Genomic DNA, 20,662 nt, shown 5'->3' with positions numbered 1-20,662 from the left:
TTGGTTTCATAAAAATCGCCCTGGTCCTTCAGTGAGGGACCGGAGCACTTTTTGAGTTTTTTGCACAAATTCTTAATCCCTTCAACTTTAGATGATCCTCAAGGCGTAGAACATCATTCTCCACTCTCTTTGGAGTTTTGAAAACAAAAATATTATCTCAAAATGTAAGGTAAATGGGCATATTTGGAAATTTCGCCTTGGTCCCTTGGAGAGGGACAGGAGCACTTTTGCCAATTGTCATCAAAATTTGCAACTCTTGCATCTCAATTCCTACTTGAAGTGTTTTAAACATCATTTCAAACTTGCGCCTTGGCCTAGATTTGTCCAAAATTGGAGAGGTGAGCTAGATAACATGTTTTTTGCCCTGGTCCCTTAGTGAGGGACAGGAGCACTTTTGCAATTTCAAGCCTATCCGTCCTTTGCTAGCTTTCCAAATTATCTTCAATGGGCTAATCATGTCTTCTTGCATTCATTTCAATCACAAACTTGCCTTGTCTTTGCAAGAAATTTACACTTTTTGGAAAATCGCTCTGGACCCTTGGAGAGGGACAGGAGCACTTTTTGGAAAATCGCTCTGGTCCCTTGGAGAGGGACATGAGCATTTTTTTGCCTTCATGGTATATTTCCTTGTCTTTTAAACCTTCAATCGCATCTAAGGCATAAAACATCATTCGTTCCCTCCTATCCAAGTCAGGTTTTGCTTCAAAATTTTAAACAAAGAGGAGAATTTTGAAAAGACGCCATGGTCCTTCAGTGAGGGACAGGAGCGCTTTTTGTCATTTGGGTTGATTTCCTCCTTTGTGGACCACTTAAATTATATTCAATGGATAAATCATGTTTTCCTTGGTCTCTTCAAATCATAAAATTGTCTTGATCCTGCAAGAACAGTGCAAATTTGAAAATCAAGCTCCGGTCCTTCAGTGAGGGACAGGAGCACTTTTTGTCACCATGATCAAATTGCCTCACCTATCACCTCGAAATTCCTTGGCTAAGGAAGATTTCATCTTACTTCACGCCATAAGTAAGAGTTAATGTCCAAAAAAGGTCTAAGATTGTGCACATAAAGAAAATCGCTCTGGTCCTTCAGTGAGGGATAGGAGCGCTTTTGACCTTCTAGGCAAAAACTTCATCATTTCATTGCCTTTAATCAAATCTGGATGCTCTATTACGTTCATTTCACCGTCCACCATGCCTTTGATGTCTCAATTTGACCAAACAAGGTCAAGAATGACTCCAATAAGATTTTTCGCCCTGGACCCTTGGTGAGGGACAAGAGCGCTTTTGACTTTTTGAACTCTCTATCAGGATAATTTTTATGGAATATAACATTTAAGTATAAGAAACATCTCTTATACTTTAAGTTATATTCCATATATACTTTCAGGATGTTTGAGAGTGGTTTCAGACCTCCAGGAGTTATATTGCAAAATCTAGTTTTTTGAGGTTTTTCAGTTTCCAGACTTAGTCAAATTTCAGGATCAGGACATTCCAGACTTAGCCAAATTTCAGGATCAGGACTTTCAAACTTAGCCAAAATTTCAGGATCAGGACATCACTCAAGCCGGACTTGCTATCCATGTGATCCCCTGGGCGACACTCAAAATGCAAAGGCTAACGGTCAAAACCCTAAAAGACCTAAAAACAAACCCTAAAAAGCAAAAAGCAGGGGTCCCCATTTGCAATGGGGCGATGTGTGAAAACGTCACAACATCTAGTGCCACCTTGAATAAATGTTCCTGAAACATTTCAGAGATAAAGACTCAATCGACACCTAGAACCTCCGGAAAATTCAACCTAGCTCGTCAAGAGATTAGAAAATGTACTCAAAATAGAAGGAGAATCCTTAACCAAATCCAGACACTTAGTCTTTGATTACTCAGGTGTGTGCAAGTGTATTCATTCCTCTCGACAAGACAATTATAACCTTCAGGTTCCCCTGTGATTAGCTACGTAGTTTATCTGAACCTCAAAAGCATCCTGGATAGAGCCTCGCTGCTAGTCAGATGTCCATAGTCCCGATGAGGTTATCGCCGCAAGCTCACGAACATTGCTCCATTGCCGGCCAGGTGTCTATAGCCCCGATGGAGTTATCCGTATATCCCCTTAGCCAATTTTGATATTTCATTTCATTTCATTTTTTCCTCATTTTTCTCTTTCATTTTCTCATTTTTTTCCTTTTGATATTGCTTTTTCATTCCGTCAATTCCTTTGGCTCGTAAGCAGTGAAGCTTACTAGGGTTTGAGGATTGCGGTGGCGCTGAAGTCAGATTATAGATTTTTCACCAATCACAGCTTTGCCTGAAAACCATAATGACTCGGAGTCTCTTAATGTGTAAAGATATAGTAATCAACAGATGTTGGCATCAAGATACAGAAAACGATTCCCTTCCAAGTCAAATACAAGTCCAGATCAGATGATAAAGCTGGAGAGGAACAACCTCGGATTCCGAGCACTTCATGAATGGATATCTAAGAAATGAGTCTAACATAAGATCCAGGATATTGCCAGTGTGTGAGCAACAACACGAACGCCCTTCTCACAAGATGGAGGCTCCTACTCAAGACACCTAAACTAAAGCAAATGACCGACAGACTGACTCAAAGCAAACTAAACTAAAGCGCACACAAAAAGCAAACGAAAGAAAGCAAACAACTAAACTACCCGAGCCAACGCTAGATCATGAGTCAAATGACTCAAGGCAAATCAAGAACAAGGCTCAAAAGACCTCTAATCTAAAAACACGAAAATAAAACCTACTCTAAACCTATATACAAGACTCCTAGACTCAACACGACTCAAAGAAGCAAAATATATACATGACTTCACATGATTTCTCAGGTTGTGCAACAAGAGCATGGCAAACGTGATGGTTCTCAATCGGACAAATTCATCCTTAAACACAGAAAAGCAAACTCTCACCATGCATCTCTCATACTCGGGCAAATTTTCACTCAAAATGATCAACTGAGGTAATTCATTAGGACCATGATCAATCCAAATGCAAGTTGTTTTCCCAAAATCCCCATAATCAAAATCATAATAACTTTCAAGGCTAGGATTAAGGAAAGAGACAACCTGGCATATTTCAGGTCAGACGGAACTGCATTGTTGGAAGTGAAGTCACTAGCTGCTTCAGGAGGTCGCCATTGCTGATGAACTATTCCACGAGCCTTCACAACATGTTGATCTTGATTAGGAAGCTCCTCTTGAAACAAGCTCAACGCCCCTTCGAATAGCTCAAGATTCTCTGTTTTCACTGAGATATCTTGCATAAACCAGGCATCTTCATGAAATTTTGTTAGCATATCTTCAAAAACCAAGCACTCCCTGATGGATCGATCTTCAAACATCTCCTCTAGTTGATCAAATGTAATCTCTGGTGGCCTTTCTTCTTCACGCTTAGTCTTGGGAGGTCGGAGCTGATGATGGATCACATCACTCACAGTAACTTGCTTATCTTGAAAAAAATTTGGCAGTAATTCCATTTGTGTTTCCTCTACAAGATCTTTCAACACTTCCTCAAATAGCATAATGGTGATGAAATCTTCAAGTGCCCCTTTGAATTGTTCTTCATACCTGGGCTCACTTATGATGATCTGAAATTCTTCATTCAATATCTCAACTTGATTGTCTTTTTTAAGAATGCCATTTGAGACCTTTTGCAATTCAATCTCAAGGATCTCCTTTTGTAGCATAAGTGAGAATTCTTCAAGGAATGAGTCATCTTCTCCTTTAATTGCTTGTTCAACTCCTAGATCTTCCTTTATAACTGATTCTTCAACTTTTGTTTCATGGTATTCCTTTTCAGGTACATGGCATGGCGAGCTATCCACTGTAGTACATTGTTCCTCAGGTGCATTTGTATCATCAACGTATAACCGATCCTTCTCACAATCAAATGCTGGAGCAATGTCCTGTTCATAGGTTCTCCTAAATTCGGCTGCGAGGTGTGCACCCCAAGATCTGTTCATAATATATTCTTCCTCGGACAAAGTTGGCATTCCAAACTGGTTTCTGACTTGATTGATAGCCATTTCACATATTGAGCAAGTAAATTCGGAGTGAGGTGAGTTGGATTTTTTAAATTGGTGGCCATGAGAGACTCCTAGGCGTCCCCAAGATGGTCTGGGGATTCCTGGGAGTCCTCCAGATGTCCCGCCATCTCAACAATGGTGGTGGGAACCCCCCCTATCCTCACATCTCAGAGATGTCTCTGACCTTGAAAAACTATGATATTTTTTTTTTGGGGGGGATGCATTCTCATGGAACAATGCTACTAAGTGTTCCACCTAGATGATACTTACCAAACCGTCTATATTTGGTGCAACAAGTGGAAAAATTCTAAGAGTAAAAGTTGCCAAAAAAATGTAAGAGAATTAATAATTAAAAAATACATATTTATGATAAAACTTTGATGACAAGAGCTTGTAGGTAAATAGATCTTTGGCTATGGAGGTACCTGTTGATGATATAGCGTCAGTAGAAATCCTACAGGCCGACTTAGCAAGATCAAATGTGTGAATGGCCTATTGGCCTTACACATTTGATGAATCTATCAACTTAAATTAATCCTTTAATATCTTTATTAAGTCACATATGCATTATCAGGTTTAATGATTAAACATACATTATTGAGTTTGACTTAACGGATTTGTTTCAAAGGGGCTGACTTTTGGTTAAAGTTCGCCACCCCTCATTTGAAGGCATGCGATGCTTCATGAAGGTCGTGCCTCCTTGATGAGAGCCGACTCTTGGATATCTCCTTTCGATGGATATATATGGACGTGGTCTTCCCTCTATGGAATTGAGATCTGATAGCAAGTTCGATCATAATCAGGCAGATCGAATTCATGTACAAGTAGATCAATTGATGGTGAGAAATTTATGTAGTGTGCTCGGGGGTGACGATAAGAGCATATCGTCTATGGTTGGGAAGGCAACATATCTGATGTTTGCTTGTGGTTAATGAGCACTACCTTAAAATCAACAGTACCACCATTTACGAGCATTGTTCTTGTACTTGTCTAGAAGGGTGCCAAGGTTGTGATTGTTGAAGCTTTAAGCTTCCTCGACTTACCCAAAAATATGTCCTCTATATTTCGATTATGGAAGAGTGTAGTGAATGTTGTCTTGTACCCATCCTCAACTTCAATGTTTGTGTATGACGACATTGTCCTTGGTTAAAAATTTATCTCCATGATGTAATACTTGTGGGTCAAAGTAAAAGAAAGGAAATGTGCTAGGCCGATCATCTTGTTCAATTGTTCTTTAATAATACATTCCAAGTAATTGGTTATTGTTTTAGCAAGGGTCCTTTATTTTAGCGTCTATTATGCCTTGCATTTTTTCTATCATAAAGTCAATGTTCTCATATATTTCACTTACGCATGGCTGATCTATAGTAGTGAATCTGATAATACTTGTGATGGGTGTAGTGAAACTAAACACACTCTACATGAACTCACCAATTATCATCGAAAACTAATGCTTTCTTTTGGGCCCTCATTGTATTTGAGCTTTAAACACCTTGAAGGTTACATATTATTATGGCACACAATGCATCTTGCATCAGCACAAGTTGTTTGTAGGTGATTGTGTGAGGCATATTGAGAAGATGATTAGTCATGAACATTGGAATCTCATTAGTCTTAATTGTAGAGTTGTTTCATCCCCTTGATCTTTGTATCCAACTTTCACAATATCAGGTTGAGTGAATAAATAGCACATTGTGTCCAAAATTTGTGATAGTATCTTGCCTCAACAAACATCCTTGTGGCTTGACAATTTTTATCATTCTTTGCAATGGCTTGGACAACATTTTGAGGCCCCATTGCTTTAATTGGATACTATGAAGATGTTGGTGATAAATTTTGTAGCTTTCACTGACTAGTCACAATCACTCGCCTTTAAAAAAATTGCCCCTTTAGGGTACATTGCAATGACAATAATTAGGGGTTTGTTTTACAATTTTCCTATGTTGCAGGTTTCAGTACAATCCCCTTTGCTGCCCATATTCATATTGGTCTAGAGTTGGGATGTCTTGGGGTTCACCTAGGGTTCGCCTTGGGTTGCTTTTCAAGGACCATGAGTAGTTTTTAGTGAACCCAAAGTTTTCCCAAAAGAAAAATAAAAAAGTTCTAGAATTACTAATTTTGGTCTTAAGTGATAAAATATTGAAACTGGTGTGTGCCATGAAAGTTTCTGTGGTTTCAAAAGTGAGAATTGTCGTTTGTTGTTGTATTTCATGGTGCTAGTGTAGTTAAGTAGTCACTTTTGGAGATTGTTTAGGTTTTCACTTATTTATTGTATGTTTATTAAAAAATGCTTTTCTTGTTGGGTGTTGGTATGTTGCTTTGGACTGCACGAACCTTGGATGTACCTAGGCAAGATCCATACTCTTGGGTGACTCTGTGTACTCAAATGCTTATATACTAGGATGTGTACCTGTTTATGAGTGTTTTATGACCGCATCAACACAGAATAAAATACCAAAGTATCTCATCCTCTCTTGAGCAAAATCCCGTGTATGCCAAGATTGCTAAACATCATATAGGTGACTCCAAGGTTCTTCTTTGTGGGGTCTTCGTGTGTGGATAAGCTCAATAGTCATTGTGATATCCTGGTAACACAAAGGGACTTACGTTTGAATCGTTCTTCACTTCTTCTGCAGTGCTGGCTGGAACTTCTTCATTGGATATTGCAATCTCGTGATGCTTCTTCAAACAGACACAACTAAAATGAATTGAAATTAGAGGGAAAAGGGTTAGAGAATCTATTCCACTCTTGAGGATAATGATATAAATGGATAGTGCTCCAGTGGATGAATTCCAAATAACCAAGTTCTGCTTTGCCAAGATCAACTACAACTCCACAAGAACTGATGCAATTTTCCAAGGATGCTGAAGGATTTTCACATCGAGAAAGTTAATTTGAATACCCAAAACGATGCAATCCAAAAGACCATCCATAATTGAACTTAGCACAAATTTAGTGGCTTAGGCTAACTTTACATTGTAACTTATAATCAACAAGATGCAAAAAGTATGAACCATTGAAATCAAAGCACTTTATCTAACAATTTTGAGAAATTGGAAGAACACCATGCAACAAGATGAAATGAGCAAGAATCCATCATAACTTCAATGAAATCAAGCTTTATTCTTTCAAGTCTTACAACAATGACTTCTCCTTCTCCCTACTCTACTTCTACTGTAAGAGCGAGAGCTCTCTACTTGAACTAATGAGCTATCTAATGAATTACAAATGAGAAGGTAGGGCCTTTTATAGAGCTCCTCCCACAAATGTATAGCCAAGATTGATTTGATATCAATGGTCAAGATTACAATATGGAACCCTAAGTAGAGTTTTACTAACAATAGCTTCTGTGGCACAAAAAAGTAGGGCCAAGTCGGCCAATGAGAAAATTTCATTTGGGAACACTTGTCCTTCTTTTGAATATAAACCGATAATATAATATTATTAGCACCTTCTATAAGCTCTCTTGGATAAGTCAGGTTCATTGAATCTGGTCATGTCGACTTGAAAACACGTGATGGGCTGGTGAAGGTGAGTAGGCACCACATCAGCATGCTGGGTGCCATTTAGACTTGGTAATTCATCACAAGCAATTGCATAATTTTGTGATCAAGGTTTTAACTTTGATTAACTTTTTTGAAACTATCTCTCCTTGATCATCTTCTTCCTTCCATGCACTTGCTTGGGAATTCACCTTCTTGAAATAGATTGGACTCCCTTTTCGACAATTCCATCATTCTTGAAATCTTTCACACTTGAACTTTTTGATTTTTGATTTTGGTTTTTCGGAGGAAATTCTTCCTTCTACATTTGTACTTGAACTTTGATCTTTGAGGTCTTGAATGTAATATCCCTACGTAAATATTAATATTTCCTACCTTATTAATTTTTGTATTATATAACCAATTTCCATTTTTTATATTTAATCAATGCCTAATATTTAATAAATTAATTTAGTGTCTAAATATTTATTTAATAAATTAATTTAGTGTCTAAATATTAATTTAATAAATTAATTTAATGTCTAAATATTTAATATTAATTTAATGACTAAATATTAATTTATAATCAATAATACCCTAAACCCCAAAGTATGATCGATTCATGAAAGAAGTATTAAAGTATACAGCAGTGCGTTAAAAGTAGTTATTAGAGAAGCATCAAATTAGTAAGTGAAAGGACATGGTCCATGTGCTGACCAATGTGCACTTCCAAAAGGTGCGATTTGACTTTAAATACTCTCCAAATGTTGCGATTCCTAAAGGAAAAAAGTTTATTGTCTTCCTTAAAAAAGGGTACGATTTGCATTAGAGATTATATTATTATTGTGACTAACAACAAACAATCAACAAAGAGAAAGATACGTCTCTTGAATCTGAAAAGGCAAATATCTTAGAAGGATATAAATAAAGATTAGAAATGGAGTTTGAAGGCATGCAAGGAAAATACAAGGAAAAGGATGAGAATCGTGTCTCAGAAAATTAAAATTACAATTTGAGATTTGAGATCTGCTTGCCAAGGATTATAACCTGGTAAAAGGGAACAGCCTGGTACGTTGGCTGATCCATATAATAGGATGCTCTCATTAGGTATATATGTTGTCTATTTTAAGCAATATAAACAGTAATATAAGTCAGAAATATCTGACATGTAATGCAAACTAATATATAAAATAATTAAGATAAACAGTTTAACAGTCTTCTAAATCAGAAAAAATTTAATAATGAAAATCAGAAAGAATATATATATAACAATAATAGATTGTAAATCAGACAGAACTCTTAAATAAACATTAAAGAGAATACGAATATACTATTCATTCTTGCTATTACTGTCAGTATTTAAGGAGATGGGAATGAGATGTTCCAAAGAGGGGCAGTCTAAATCCAAGCAATAGGTTAAGTCCCAAGATAGGGTAGGGATCAGCGTCCCGTAAACTTTGAGGCATAGTCCCAAGATAGGGTAAGGGCTTGGATCTGTAAACTTTGAGGGAACCTATTGTAGTTGGTCTCTAAGCGCTTTGGTAACGCACATATCCTCCTTCCTTAAAACTGAAGTAGTAACAAAGGTTGGTAATTGCATTAAGAGTTATGGAAGACAACCTTTATTATCTAATATGGTTGATGAACAATTTACTTATTAATAATTGATAAATTAATTGAACTATGGATAGCACAGATTTGATTCATGTAAAAGCAGATTTGTCTCGTAATCAATTTAGTTTAAGTCATAAGTATATTGAAATAGATTAATTATGTTAATTAGGTAGGGGGACATTACATTGAACTTGAATGCCTTGAACTGGATTGTCTTGAATTAGACTTCCTCACCCCTGGGTCTCCATGCTTCCTGATGTCTTGATGTTGTCTTTGGATTGGATAGATGAATCCTTGATGTTTTATCATTTTTTGACTTGTCAAGAATGCCATGTTTTATCAAAATATCTCCTTAGGAAATTCAATTTTATGTCTCCAGTCACCTCTCTTCCATGGGCGAGATAGCCACATAGATTATGTCTTTAGGTGTGAATCCACTTGACAGGGGAAATTGTGCTCCTAGGCGCAATTGAGCAGTGATGGAGGATTTTTTCCTTGAGGGTTTTATCCCTGGTACTTGTGAAATTGTGCTCCTAGGTGTAAATGAGAGGCAAAGGAGGATTTTTGAAATAGGGAGAAATTCCTTGGCAGTGAGCAATTTGCGCCCCTAGGTGCAATTTGCGCCCCTAGGTGCAATTTGAGCTTGGAGGAGGATTTTAAGGTGAGGGAGAGATTCTTGATCATGATGAATTCCCCTTCCTTGGTGCATTTGGGAACTAGTGAAGGATTTCTGGATTGTTGCCCAAAGTGGAATTGCAATCTCTTCCTTGGAGGATGATATCATCCACTCAATGAAGTCCTCTTCTCAGCATCCAAAGTCTTGTTCTCTCATCATTCCTGAAAAGACAAGAAAATGCTGTAATCTTACAAGTATCAATCAAGTCATAAGCTAACAAAATGCATAGTATGCATTTTGAAAATACTCTGAAAACCCTAATTCTCGACTTGACGAAAACTATCTGTTGTGCGTATCACACCACGCCCCGTCTTAGACAGGGACCACATCTAACCTGCTTAGTGGAAGAGAAGAGAAGCTCTAAGAAAAACCAAACTTTTGTTGCGCCCCAGTTGCTTGTCAAGCCAACTTGTAGAAGAAAAGAAATAGAGTTCCGACTTTTCTTTTTTAATGAAATCGTTTTTTGTCATCACCTCGAAAAAAATACGGAGAATAGCCCCAAAGTAGCACCTGTAAGTGTATTCAAAATAGCATTAAGTCTGCGTTTTTGAAGGCAAATGGAGTGGAATTGTATTTTTCTTATGACCAAATCTTTTGTCATTGCCTTTCACAATGTCGTAGAAAGCACCGAAAATGTGCCAAAGGAGTGCAATGTAGATGAGTCGAAAAACAAATGGAAGCTTTGGACCTTTTAAAAAGATCATCTTGAAATTGCCTTCAAAAAACCGATGGAAATACCAAACAAACCATTGAAGGCGTTAGCATCGAAACAAAGGAGGAAAATAATTTGAATCAAGGTCGCACACCATTCTTTCTCCCATTTCTACCCAAAATATCCCCGTAGGAAATATCGAAGTCAAATGCAAATAAAAGGTTTGGACTTGTTATGAAGTCATTGCCTCAGGAAAGCCCATCAAATACTCGATGAAAATGCTGACCAAAATGCCAAATACGTGTTTCGCGTTTAAACATTTAAGATGAAACAAAACAAAGGTTTGACCTTTTTTAATGTGAAGCAAAGGGGCAAAATGTGTTTCTCAAGCCCTTAGATGATGCCGAAATCAATCCCGAAATGTTCACGCATAGTTAAAGATTCAAAATAAAATAAAGTTCGAGCTTAAATTAAAGCTAAAAGATTGGGCTCATTTCTTCTATCGTCTTCATCCGAACCGAATAAGACATCAAAAAAAGTCTTAAGTGCTAATTGGCGTTGGAAGTCTTAAGTGCTAATGTCGAATTTGATGTGGAGGGATTCAAATGCCAAACATCGGGTTTGTATACGTAATGACAAGAGCAAATTGGATTTAATATAGAGGCGTTGAAAACATTTAAAGTGCAAAAGTTTGGTCATTTGCCTTTCCCTTGTTTAGACAAGGCAAAATCATCTTATTCCAAATCTCTTAATATTGCCGAAGATAGTGTTGAATAAAATATCGAAAAGAGAGGCATGATGTTTTAAAAGTGGAAGCACAAAACCAAAAGGAATAAAGTTCCATGACAAAGGAAATATGTTCTTTCATTACATTCACAGAGAGTCATTTAACAACCATCCACCCAAAACCACCCATTTAAACCCCAAACCACCCAAAACAGAACCAAGTATAAAAAAACCACCATCCAACCACCCGCCAAACCAGCCTCCCACACCCAAGTAGCAGTTAAACGAGCACAAAAGACGCTCATTACATCATTGCCATAGTCAAAATTCACTGGCAATCCAACTTTAACAGAAAACTACAAAAAGTATAAATGTTTCTGAACTAAAAACTAAACTATGCACATGGCGAGCAAAAAACAGGGGTACCCGGGAACATTTCTTGATCTTTGTTTCTCCTCCACCTTCACCACTACGGCATTAGAATCTTCACTTGTGCCTTCCATTGCATCTCCACCATCTTTTGGAAATAATGCCAGAGGTGCATTTCTCATTGCCATAGTCTCGTACATACGTCTAGTCTGCGGCGTCAACCTCCGTCCATTCATCTCAATCTCCCATGCATCCACTCTTGCTTGTCGGATAATCTCTTCTAGCTCCAAGATTTGAACATACAACCTCAATGCCTCCCATCCTCGCCTAGCCGTCTCCCGGAACCGAACCTTCACTTCTTCTCTCCTGAGAAAGGGGATGTTCATACATCTATTTTTGAGTTCCATCTGCTCATCCAAAATTCCTTCCAACACATCGAAACCACGCCCCGACACTGCTCGCTCAAGTAGCGAATCCATGTTCTGCAGATAATCCTCCGACACAATTGCCCACATAACTTTCCTAACCTCCTCACACGGGGTGCCCAATTCTAACCCCCACACCATAATGAGCGAATAAACATCCACCCTTGATTGATACCTATGGTCGATAACCGCCACCTCCTCTCCCAGCACCAGCTGCACGGCTTCTAGAAACGAGGGCTCCCTCGACTTAAACATGGTCTTCAATCTTCTCTCCGGGATCGGCCCCCAAAATGCCAGCATCAATTTGTTGGTTTTAAGTGTGAAATTAGCCTCCATATCGTCTGCCACCTGCAAAACCACCTTCCTCTGTCACAAAACCACTCTCTCAACCTCCTGCAGTTAGAAATCATCCACATTGACTGAGCATTCATTCTCAAACTTTCCATAAATGCATCCTTCGCCGCCCCTGCAGAATTCATCGGGATTAATTGCCACTATCTGTGAAATTCGCCTAGGCTCACGCGCAGGGGATGGGAAATTAATCTCACACACTTCATCCGGGCGGCAGTACTATACGAAATCAGGCATTCAAGTCATGCCAATGGAATATGTCATCATCTTTGTCCCACCATTTCGTCATTCCTTTATCCAGCTCACATGCCACGTTAGATAAAGCATTTGCTAACTCATTGCTACCTCTTCTGATATGAGTTATATGGAAATCTTGAAAGTTGCATAATTTCGAAACAATCAAGGCTATGAGCTTATTTAATCTCCAACTCTGGGTTACCCTTTTCATAATTGCATTCACTACAACCTTCGAATCACCTTCAAGGTGCACCTTCAAAATCTCCATATTAACTGCTAACTCCATTGCTAATAAAGCGGCCTGTGCCTTTGCATCATTATTGGTTCCATCTTGTAGTCTCTTCGCACCCTTAAAGAGGATCATCCCACTTTCATCACGAGCAACACATCCCGCCCCTGAGATGCCCGTATTACCCCTAGATGCCCCATCAAAATTTATTTTAATCCACCCTTGCTCCGGCTTACTCCACGATTCCTCCTCCTTTCTTTGTTCTTCACCCGAAGGATGAACCCTTGGAAACCCATGAACGGGTCTAGAATTAACATCTATTAGTAGCATACTATTTAAATTATAATAATATAAATTTTTCATATATTTAAAAAAATTTATAATTATTTAAGTCTAATATGTATTCTTTATAATTTATAATCATTTTTATTTTAAATTTAAAAAAAGTCCATTTTCAATTGATTTAATCTTTTAACATATCATACGTTGCTATTGTGATTGGGTATGGACATTGATCTTTGCATAAAGGAAATAATGAAATATTATTGACAAAGAAACAAAGGCCATTATTAAAAAATGTAGGAATAGAAATAAAGGAGTTGCACCATCGTCGTGGCCTGGAGTCGTCCCTGTCATTGTGCCATGGAGTTGCGCTTGTCATCGTGCCCTAGACTCGTGCCATTGCTATGCCTTGGAATCGTGCCCAAAAATCATAAAAAATGTGTTCTTTCATTTGCATTATGGACTAGTTTTTTGTGTTTGAACAACGTGATTTCGCGATTATCAGGACTAGAAATTAGCGCGAGTATTGCATAAAATCGTCTGTGAGTCTTTCTGCGAGTGATTTGCCTGGGCAAATGACTCACTAGTACTCGCGATTTCAGGGAGTCTCATGCGAGTTTTTCAAGTATGGTTTTGATGATAGTTCCAAATCTGAAGAGGCATTGTTTATGGGAAAGTTGAAGAGAGGTTTTGGTAAATATAAAGGTAAATTGCCTCTCAAGTGTTTCAATTGTGGTAAGGTAGGACATTTTGCAGCTAAATGTTTGTATGAAGAGGACGAGGACAGCAACTATGAGAAGGATCCTAAGTTCAGTAAAAGGAAATTCATGAGAAAAGAAAAGAAGCACGCAATTTCAAAAGAAGTTTCTACTCTAAAGAGGAAAGTTGTTCATTAGATGGTAGTGAAGAGGAGTCCTTGAATTACGAGATTTTATTCATGGCTTTAGAAGAGACCTTCACTGAAAATCAAGAAGAAGACTACTTTGGTGAAGAAGAGCAAGAAGTAGATCTTGAGCAAGAGTTTGTAAGAATGGCTTGACAGGGTTTATGTGTTAGGATTCCCTTAGATACTGAGAGGGGGGGGTGAATCAATATCTAACCGGTTATAAGATTTTCTTAACTTAAAACATGTAGAACATATTAATACTGTATACCGGTAAACAAGAAATAATGCAATAAACAGAGATAACAACAACTGCATGAAAAACACACCATAACACAGTAGTTTAACGAGGAAACCCGGTGTGGGAAAAACCTCGGTGGGATTTGTGACCCACAATATTCAGTTACTGGCCAATAAGAGAATATTACTGCTACAAGAGGGGCCTGCACATGCAGGAAGGCCAAGTGCCTAGAGCTCACTGCTCAATTACAAAATGGAAGTCTCACTAACTTACAAAATGGATTATATAAATCCAATGTCTTGTACTGCTTCAAAATAACATCTACTATGCCAGATCCAGTACCGGTTTATAGCTCTGCTTCATACATAAACCCTTAACCTATAATTCGCATAATAGGTCTGCCTTATTTCACCTATATATTTTCTTCCATCTATATAAAAATGTTCTACAATGATCTCTTATATATATAAGTCATTTTACAACTTGCCAAGTCAGCTTACAATGATTTTACAATAATTAACAAAATATATTACAAACAAAATTCCTGTCGGCTTCTGTGCTAGTATGCTTCCTTTTACTGCCGGTGCCGGTGGTCTGTGTGCCGGTGTAGAGTTTGATCTTGCTAGTGCCGGTAAATTGTCTTGCCGGTGTCATAGGATTGTAAGGTTGCCATCAATGACAAAACCTTCAATCACCTACAATGTCTCATTGGAGTGTGCTTTTGCCAACATTATGAAGAAGGTTGAAACAAAGAGTAAGGCAAAGGAGAGTACCATAGTGTGGAGGAAAAAGGAGAAGCAAAGTACTGAAAAGTCCTTAATTGTGCAAACACCTTTCTTGCACAAAATGAAAAGGATATCTGGTATGTTGATAGTGGCTACTCCATACATATGACTAGGGATAAGAGTAAATTTATGACTCTTAAAAGGATGAATGGAGGTAAAGTTGGATTCGGTTGTAATTCTTCTGCAAGAGTTGCAGGTAAAGGCACACTTGTGTTAAATAATGGTGAAACCAAAGTTGAAAATGTTTAATCTGTTAAAGGGCTGAAACATAATCTGCTGAACATTAGTCAGTTGTGCAATCAAGGACATAATTTGATTTTTAATTCAGATTGTTGTGTTATTAGTAAAAATGGAAAGCATGTTATTGATACTAGTAGAGCTGCTAATAACCTGTATATTCTTGATGATACTAATGGTGAAAACTGTTGTTTAAGTCAACTAGACGAAACTTGGTTGTGGCATAGAAGATTTGGGCACATGAACTTTGGAAATCTGATCCAAATCAGCAAGAAGGAAGTTGTTAGAGACATGCCACGACTTGCTAAGCCTTCAAATATTGTGTGTAAAAATTGTCAGATGGGCAAACAAACTAGAGCTAGTTTCAAATCAAAGGAATCATCCAGTATTAGACCTCTTGAGCTTGCACACACTGATTTGTGTGGTCCTACAAGGACTGGAAGTTTACAAGGTGAGAAATATTCTATGCTTTTGATTGATGACTATTCACGCATGACTTGGGTGACATTTTTAAAAGAAAATCTAGAAGCACTTGAGAAGTTTAAAACTTTCAAGGCTCTAGTTGAAAATGAAATAGGACTGAAAATTAAATGTTTACATTCTAGCAATGGAGTTGACTTTAGTTCTAACGAGTTTATGAATTTTTGTGAGAAAAATGGTATTAAAAGACAATATTCAATAGCTAGGGCACCTCAACAAAATGGTGTTGTTGAGAGAAAAAACATCTTAGTCCAAGAAATGGCTCGAAGTATGATGAATGAGTCAAAGGTAGGTGACACTTTTTGGAGAGATGCAGTTCATGCTGATGTCTACATTCAGAACTAAGGAATGATGAGAGCAAAGCACAATAAAACACGATATGAGTTGTGCCTTGCTACAGTTAAGTATTTTAGAGTTTTTGGTAGTCCCTGTTTTATTTAGAGAGAAGAAGACAACCTAGGTAAATTTTATCCTAGGGTTGATGAAGGTATCCTTTTGGGCCATTCTTCTAATAGTAATGCTCATAAATGCTTCGATAAAAGGTTACGTAAGATTGGGAAGTCAGGCCGATGGATTATCGTCGGGGTGAGTCTTGCCGACGGAAATATCATCAGGGTGACATTGGTCTTCGGGCTGACTTGGAGAATGTCGTTCTGACAGTATAAGTCTTGCCGATGGATTAGGTTGTGTAGCTCATCGGTGAGACTGTTGCTGATGATTCCTTGCAATGATAGTATTCCTTGCAATGATAGTTGCTATAAACTTACTGGCAACACTATCTTAGTACTGCCATTTTAGCAAAGAACTTTTTATGCCTTACAAAAAACACATCAATGGGGCAGCTACCATGCCCTTACCAATAAAATTCCAATATAAAGATCAACAGCTATCCCAATCATCATGGCATGCTTGAACAACCCAACTTGGGAACAGACTTCCAGTATGAAAACCTGCATAAAAGTTGTTCGTCTAGGACAAGCTTCTAATGTTTAATGATATGAATAACATTTGATTTTTTTAGTAAACCCAATATCTCCATTGCCGATCCAACTGAGGAGAAATCTCATGCTCATAAGTCATAAGAGAAAGCACTTTGTTTATCAGGTGAGAGAATGATGGCCTGACAAAAGTATTCACCTGAAAAGGGTTTGGCTTCATCATATTGCAAAAGTTAAACAAAACATGAGAAATACTACAACCAATAAAGAACTTCATTTCTTTCCATATGGCTCCTAAATTGATGCCACACAAGGGAAGGAACAGTCTAGTATTAAGAGAAATTGGTACTCAGTGAGTTAAATTAATTCCATTAATATATTTCCTCCTTGTGACAGAGGAATGGCACAGTAAAAAAGAAACACTTGAAGAAATGTAAATCTTCACCATGTAGCTGGGTACAAAGCTCTTTAAAGCGAGTGAAAACAATCTCCTGTCATTGCCCAAGTACGTTTTTTAGCTAGTATAATCATCCATGATTTTTCTGTCTGCCAAAAGCAATTGCATTTTGGAATGACCCCGCATGTACGCATGTTTCATTACTTTGAAAAAACAGTGCTAACCTTGCTAGGATACGTCCTTGCAAAAGCTTACAGACCTCTTCAACGTCTTTGGTGCTCTCAATATCACTTCTAAAATTATTTCCATTCAATTTCACTCCCATGTTTACAAACTGGTTGGCCACTTCATTACTTATCCTTAAAGTTTGAGAAAATGAAGAAAGAAGAGGCTTCTAATTGAGTATTTCAAAAGTTTAATCCCCATAAGATTCCAGTTAACCTCAAATTATGTAGGTTATTATCATTGATGGCCTTTATGATAACTTTATTGTCTCCACCGTCTAGCAAATTTTCACCTTAAAAATTTAATTGCCAATATCTGTCTAGCAAACAAACCTTCTCTCTCAGCTACATTATTGGACTTTCTTCCTGTATGCAACTAGCATTACAGATTCCTGGACTTTCTTTCCAAACATTGTAGAGAAATATAAAGGTTTTTGTAGTTTATTTTCTATTCAGAAGAATGAAGATGGTCAGTAGATTTTATATTTTGAAGCATTGTATGAAGATTTAGTTGAAGGCCTAAATTAAGTTAATTGATAAAATAATTATGCAGTTGCCAATGTTTTGGGAAGTCACCAGTAAGAGGTTTCAGCCATGCTGCTCTTGGTGTGTCCTTTTGGTTCCATATACATGATATTCGTTTATAACTTTATATTATCAATCATTACATTCATATTCTCATATACATGTTTTGTCTATGTTTTTTATGGCCGCTTATAATGCATATTTGCAGCATTAAGGTATGATGCCTATTCCTTTATGCTAATAGAGCTGTTGAATTTGAAGTACATTAACCTGTACCATTGGAATCCATTTTGAACCATTTTTTTGGGGGCCTTTCTAGTCAACACCTTACCTCTCTTTCTTCTTAGTATTATTATTCTTATTCAGAATTTGTCACTGAAGTTGTTGATACCAGAGAATAATGCTTTACCTTGGACCAATTTCTTTTAATTACTTATGCTTAATCAGAACTTCATTTCCTCGATGGAATTATTGATCATCTTCTATGACAAAAATGATCTAGCAATTCCCTCAGGAGTCATATTTCTTTCTAAGTATAGCATTCAACATATCATAGCCTGAGCCATTCGCCATAATTCAAGAAGTGACAAAGAATTTCTCTAGAGAGTCCACCCAAAAGTATGCTGCTGAATAAACAAGGGGCTGGTCCATGCCAAATGTACTGCAACGTTCACATCATGTCACTAGTTTAGGAACAACATAAAAGCAAACAATTGACATCTTCCTTTGCTACTTAGTAAAGATAATAATCATCATGAGGCCTCATGAAAACTTATGGTCTGGTCTTTAAATGTTACCCTCTTCAAAGTCTTGCTATGAGGTGAAAGCCACAATAACACCTTTGATTTAGGTTAGGTCTTAGATTGCCAAACCTTTTTGAAAGATGCCGTTTAGGACAATGCTCAAATCTGATTGGTTTGTTGCAAATTGAATCTTTGACCAGTGAGAATTTTGTTTGAAGTTTTTGACAATTTTGAGGTTTTTATGGTTTTTTGCTTGTTTGATGAGTGATGTAGAATGATAAAATATGCAAATTATAAACTGAAATTTTGACTGGAACTGAATTGCAGAATTCTTATTTATTTGCAGCTACCAATAATTTCAAAGAATAAATAAATACTAACACTCAAAGCCAAACTAACATACCAGGTGTCCTGAGCTTGCCTGGTAAGGCTTATTTATTTGACTGAATTGCAATAAATGATGCTACAGGTGCTTCCAGGATGAACTAACAGCACCAATGTGTTTTATTTGTCCCTATAAGAATTACCAAAAACAAATGATGAAGAATAATGCAGACCCAAATTGATTTCCAAAACCTTTCCAGGAGAAGTCACCAAATTTGACCTCTTGTCCCCAATAAATTGCTTATGTAAATGAGATTTGGATTATCTGAAATAACCACTAAACTCTTAGTCCAATCCCAACAATGAAATTCCAGGCAAAAGCTGATTCCAAAACCCTCCTGTTTATTTATTTGAACTCCTAGGCTAGCTAGGATGGTACGGATTAGCTGGGAAAATACAACAGGCCTCAAACGTGCGCAAATTTCACTGAAAACGATCAAATTACTGCCCAGATCTGAATTTCAGAATGATAACCTGCTGTAGCTGTCATTAAAACTCTGATTTTAGCCCTCCTTGACCAGATATAAGCATTCCAATCAAATTGATATGTTGAGAAGTGAGAGGGGTTTCGTCCTTTCACCAATAAATGGAGGTTTTCGTACCTAATTCCACTCCAGAACTCTGCCAAACCCGTTGCAGACCTGTAGAAGATAATATTTTCTCAAAAAATAAACAACTCAATGCCCAAATGATTGTCAAATTCACTTTTTATTTCAGCGCTAACCCTAATTTCGAATTAGGGTTTCATTTCCCCTTTTATTAATAAAATAACTTTATTTTATTTATGCCTCCTTATGAAAATCGAACCACAAGGGGCCTCCATCATTATTTTAATTTGGCCCCCTCATTATTATAGTAATATTTGCTAAAATGCCTAGGTAAGAGGGCCAATGAATTATTATAACTTATTCCCCCAGAAAGTGATTATAATATCACTTTATTATTATTTTATTAAGTCCAAACTTAGGAAATATTAAAATATTTCCTTATTTATTAATGATATGAGATCCGGGACTCAGATTGGAATTCTGTCTGAAGTGCTATGGTCACCGATGGCGCCTAAGTCATTTAGGCTAACTAGCAGGATCAAAAGTGCTATGGTCACTGATGGCGCTAGAGTCATTTAGGCTAACTAGCAGCAATCCCCTAAAAAGTAGGAATCCTCCTAGAAAGTAGGAAACTGTCTCCAAACCTCTGGAAATGCTCAAAAGCGATCCTGCTATGCTTCGTGGCCCTTCGGGTGGTCAACCAGTCAACTAGTAGTCCTCCCTAAAAAATAGGACCCCTCCCTAAAATTTAGGAGATGGTCTCAAATTATCCAAAATGGTTCCCTGACACCCCGGGACCAACTCATAGTCATTCCCTAAAAAGTAGGGATCACTCCTAAAATCTAGGAACTGCTGTCTGAATATCTGAATCAGCTCACAAAGCCCCCTGCAAGGCTCCGTGACTCCTGAATGGGTTCCCTCTTCACTCCATTGGCCTACGGGAACCAGATGATTGGCCAATCCTTGCTCAACTGCCTGTCACCTAGGAAGGGAACATTACAATTTTTTTTCAATCCTCTGATATGGAAGTGTAAAGAGATACCTTAAGCATCAGATTATAGTTACCCTTCCTACATGAAATATTCTTGAGATCTGATGAAGTGCCAACACAAAGAATGCCATGCTCCAAGGGACTGTGAAATTATAAACAAGCTGGTCTTCCCAGCCTCAATTCATCTGGAACATCTCTATTTTATCT

General features: G+C 37.6%; 1 protein-coding gene across 2 annotated transcripts in view; it reads left to right on the top strand.

Moving 5' to 3' along the window:
* LOC131072858 (GATA transcription factor 28) overlaps positions 1-20,662 on the top strand; it is a 98,257-nt gene that overhangs the window by 11,684 nt on the left and 65,911 nt on the right. The gene's annotated exons all lie outside the window — the stretch shown is intronic.

This window comes from Cryptomeria japonica, chromosome 6, assembly GCF_030272615.1.
Source record: "Cryptomeria japonica chromosome 6, Sugi_1.0, whole genome shotgun sequence".
Lineage (NCBI taxonomy): Eukaryota > Viridiplantae > Streptophyta > Pinopsida > Cupressales > Cupressaceae > Cryptomeria > Cryptomeria japonica.
This window is presented reverse-complemented; position numbering and strand designations above follow the sequence as displayed.